The sequence below is a fragment of the Heterocephalus glaber genome, unplaced genomic scaffold (genome assembly GCF_053883595.1).
Source record: "Heterocephalus glaber isolate CG9 unplaced genomic scaffold, H.glaber_assembly_v1.0 deba00001729, whole genome shotgun sequence".
In the NCBI taxonomy this organism is placed as follows: domain Eukaryota; kingdom Metazoa; phylum Chordata; class Mammalia; order Rodentia; family Bathyergidae; genus Heterocephalus; species Heterocephalus glaber.
The window spans coordinates 14,913,624-14,918,200 of NW_028258440.1; the positions used below are offsets into that span (position 1 = coordinate 14,913,624).

The 4,577-nt window shown below is 46.4% G+C and overlaps 1 pseudogene across 1 annotated transcript; it reads left to right on the forward strand.

Annotated features, from left to right (window-relative positions):
• Window positions 1-629: 629 nt before the first annotated feature.
• On the forward strand, window positions 630-2,255 carry LOC147821596 (uncharacterized; annotated as a pseudogene). Its single transcript, XR_015446815.1, has 3 exons — window positions 630-949; window positions 1,692-1,791; window positions 2,105-2,255. The product of XR_015446815.1 is annotated as an uncharacterized LOC147821596 (transcript).
• The last annotated feature ends 2,322 nt before the right edge of the window (window positions 2,256-4,577 follow it).

Consider the following 4,577-nt stretch of genomic DNA (forward strand, 5'->3'; position numbering starts at 1 on the left):
TCAGTCTACTCATTCTCTTAGAAGTAGCTCTAACCACATTAAATCATCAGAATTTTTTTCACTCTCTTCTTGGGAAGTTTTCACTACTCTTGAAGTCTGAGCTATACAGTATCTTTTATGACTATCCCTACTTGTATGGGATCTCAGCAGGCAGAAATTGAGGAGCTACTTGCTATAAACATGCCCCAGGGTTGCCTCCACATTGGATCACCGTACTTTTGTTGATAATTGTAAAATCCAAAGGGCAGAACTGATGCGGACCTAATGGTAGTGCTGGTTACTAATGCAGGAAAAGAAAAAAAAAACAGTAGTCGGTTCTGGGTAATCCTAGAACCTCAGAAACCCTGATCATTCATTGGACAGAGGCAATGTCAATCTTCATTTTTCAGCAAATGAGTTTAGAGACCTTTTTGACACTCATGACTGCGTCTGCCGCTCCCCCGCCCGCTAGCTAGTGGTAATTTTCCCACCTAGCGGAGGTCTTCAGAAATATCTTCAGAAACGGTTGGTCTCCAGATCGCTCTCCCGCCGTTCCCATCTTAGGGCCTCTCCAGCCACCAAGGTAAGACACTTGTACCCTCAGTAGTTGGCTCTGCCTCTGACACCCCCTCCCCTCCATCCCTCGGGCCAACTGCCAACGGCCTCCCATCAACAGGTCGGCAGCACCTTGTCAATGGCTTCCCGCCAACTATCCTCTGTGCGTGGCCGAGGTCCTGGTCGTGGCCGAGGTCGTGGTCGTTGTGGCCGAGGTCGTGGCCGTGGCCCTGGCCGTGGCCGTGGGCGTGGCCGTGGTCGCAGTCAAAGTCGTGGTCGGGGTCGCGGCCGCCCTAGCCGCCATCTTCATGGTCGTTGGTGCAGCAGCCAGAGCCTGAGTCCCTGTGAGGCACCACCTAGTATCGCATATGTCATAGAGGGTGATGATTTGATTCACTTGGACAAAGACAGCTGGGTGAGCCGGGCGGTAGAGTGGGCTGGTGGGTGAAATGGATGGGGCTCGACTCTGGCGCAGATAGGGGAGGGGGGTGGCCCTGACGGCTTGGGGCCCAGGGTGGCAGTGGAGATTGTGCACAGGGCCCGAGGTGGAGGTACAGGTCTCCAGGGCCAGAGGGAGGCCCCGAAAAAGAAGAAGGTGACAGGCCCGATCCCCGGAGGACGGGGACCCGAGAAGGAAGAGTACACCAAAGAGGGTGCGGACCTCAGGCAGGCAGAGCAGGGGAGGAGGAGGAGGTTGGGGACCTGGTAGAGAACGGGGCAGTGGGGGGGGGGGGGAGTGGCGAACCTGGTCTTGGATGCTCAGCAGTTCCCCCTCCTAAACTTCCAAACTTCCAATTCACGTTCCTGGATCTGGTCAGCTCGCTCCTGCAGAGTGCTTACTGCAAGGACCACGTCCTGATCCACTGCTACTGGGACCACCACATGCTGCGATCCCACCCTCCCCTCTCCGCCTCCCACCTCAGCCCCAGCCCTAGCGAGCTGCCAGTGCTCCACTTCCCCCGTGTGCCCACCCCCCACCCCCACCCCCCGCCACCCAGTGTCATGGCCCCACACCAGAACGAGAGCTAGGACCAGGGCGTGGGCAGGAGTCTGGGCTAGGCCTGAGCCTGAGCCTGTGCTGGCCGTAGGCGTATGCCTCAGCCCTGGAGTGCCACCAGCAAACAGGTGACAGGGTGGAGGCATGATGTTCTGCAAAGTCATCTGGGCACCAGGAAGAGAAGCCAGCAGTAGAGCAGGCAAAGGAAGAAGCAGAGCAGCAGGAAGATGAGTTCATAGTGCAGATCACAGATGTCAGAAGTGAGTAACCAGCTGAGGGCTCTAGGGGGAGGGGACAGCAGCTGGGAGGGAGGACCTGTTTGGGGAGGCTGGTGTGAGGAGGGCGGAGATGGGCCGTGACCTTAGCTTAGGCATGGTTGTTGGCTCTGCTCCATACTGGCCACGAATGGAGAAGTAGAGGTCAGGCCCTCCTCCAATTTAAGTATATTCTTTTCGTAGTTACTTCAGTCTAGCTGTTCCTTCTGACGGTAGAGTAGGATGTCGTTACTGGTTATGAATTGGGCTATTTTTTCCATGTGTAACTGATCTAAAATTCTATTATTTTTCACTAAAGCAATAAGTCAATATCAGTTCAACAACTGGAGTGAAGATTTCGAATATGAGGAAGAGAAAGAAGCAGAAGAAAAACTAAAAACACTAAACAAGGAGTTGAAGGATCTGAAAAGGACCTGGACCCAGCAGATGGCAGCTCTTGAAACCCCAGGTGTAAGTCCTGGTACCTGAAACCAATATGTGTTTAGAAAACTGCTACCAGAAGCAGCAGCTACAGTGCCTTGGCCAGGTGCTCACTGGACCTTCTTTCCTTGGCCACAGAAACATAGTCTCCCATATTAACTAGGAGACAATTTTAGAATGTGACTAATGACAAATAGCAAAAGCTTAGGACTTTCAACTAGGACCACAGTTAATGGTTAATACCTAAATATTTGTTCAGTTTTAGACTTTTATATTTTAGGTCAGTCAAAAAAAAAAGAAAGTCATAGTATGGTCATCTATCACTGAACTGGTAAACTTTTAAGGTATATCTTGTCTTTGAGTAGATTTAAATGATCAACACTTTTCCTTTTTTTTCTTTTCTTTCTTTCTTTTTTATTTTTTTTTTTTTTGTAGTACTGCCGATTGAACTCAGGACCTTGTGCTTGCAAGGCAGGCAGTGACACCACTGAGCTAAATCCCCAGCACTTTTTGTTTGTTTGTTTGAGACGGGGTCTTGCTTTGTAGGTCAGGCTGGCCCTGAGCTCATGATGTAACTCAGGCTGGCCTTGAACTCATGGCAATCCTCCTGCTTCAGCCTCCTGAGTGCTGGAATTACAGGAATGGGCCACTGTGCCCGGCCGTATTTTTTCCCTTTTTGCATTTTCACAATTATGTATTCCATAATGGCCTCTTTCTCATATGGTAGATATGAAAACCAAGCATCTGGAAGGGGAAGAGAATATTATCTCTGCAACCAGAACAGGCTTTAAACGTCACAGAGATTAATTTAAATGCCAGAATAGCCTTTCCAATAAAACAGCAACAACAACAACAACAACACACACACACACACACAAATCCAATGATTTCTAGTGTCAGGTAAGAGAGCGACAAGGTTGGTGTGATCAGGTGATTGAAGCCATCAGTTACACAAGCACCCTGATATTTAATGGTGTGAGAGGAAAACATGTTCTCTACTTGTTGAGATATAGCACAGAAATGCAGAAGATATATACAGGGGACTGAATACTTTCTTACATGTAGAAATTCATTTGTGGTGATTAATGCTGTATAATTGTTCATTTTCTCCCATTCTGCAGTTAAGAATAAAAAGAAGATGAAAAAGAAGAAAGAATCTGTTGTTCACTCTTTTTGAACTTATCAGAAGCCCGTGGGAAATTTTAATACTGATAACATTTCAAAGTGCATTGCCCCAAAAGTTAGCTAAATAATATTCCCAAGTTCATTACCCAAAAGTGATGTCCAATGACAACTGCTTTTTCTATTATACATTATAAGTATACTTAACAATGTTTAATAAAGCTAAAGAAAGTTTAAGTGAATAAACTGTTATGTGTTGATTTTATTTAGCTAAATAATCTTGACTCAGATCCCTCTTTTACCTCTTTGTTTTGGGCACCTTACTTTCATTCAGAGGTAGACATGTTTTAAATTATTATATTTAGCACAAAATAAAATGGCATTTTTAAGAGCAGTTTTTGTAAAGACAGACATGGGGGCCAGGCTTTAGAGCTATGTTTAGAGCTATGTTAGTCACTAACCAAGTGTGACTGGTGAACACTTGGATTGTGGCTAGTCTGATTTGAGGTGTGCTGTGAGAAAAATAATGTAGCACATCTTATTAATAATTTTTCTACTAATTACATATTGATGTAATAATACATTGAGTTAAAATAATAGTATTAAAATTTTGCCAGGGCTGGGGATTTAGCTCAGTGGTTCCACTGCCTGCCTCACAAGCTAAGGACCCGAGTTCGATCCCCGGTACCACAAAAAAAAAAAAAACAAGCAGAAATAAAATTTTGCCAGTTTCTTTTTATTGTTTAATGTGGCTACTGCCATATACACAATGCCATGTGTGTATGGCACTAGATGTCTATTGGACAGTGCTGCTCTAATGAAGCTTTGAAGGAAATTTAATGGGTGGTCCAGGCTGCCTAGAGGCTACATGAGGCTGCTGAGCTTGGGCCTACACTTTGAGTTAGAGCAGTGGTTCTCAAAGTTTAGTTCCCAAAATAGCATCACCACATTACTTGAGAATTCTTAGGCTCTACCCAGCACCTAGTAAATCAGCAACTCAGATGGAGCCAGAATTCTGTGCTGGAAATCAAACTCAGGACCTTGCGCTTCCCAGGCAGGCACAGCACCACTCAGCTAAACCCCTGGGTCCTAGCAGTCTGTGTTTTAAACCAGCCTTCCAGGGGTTTCTGATGCCCACTGAAGTTTGAGAACTGATGGTTTAAAGAAATAGGAGAAGCAGCTAAGACTCATATGAAGTAGGACTAGCCTTAATTCACAGGCCTGGAACT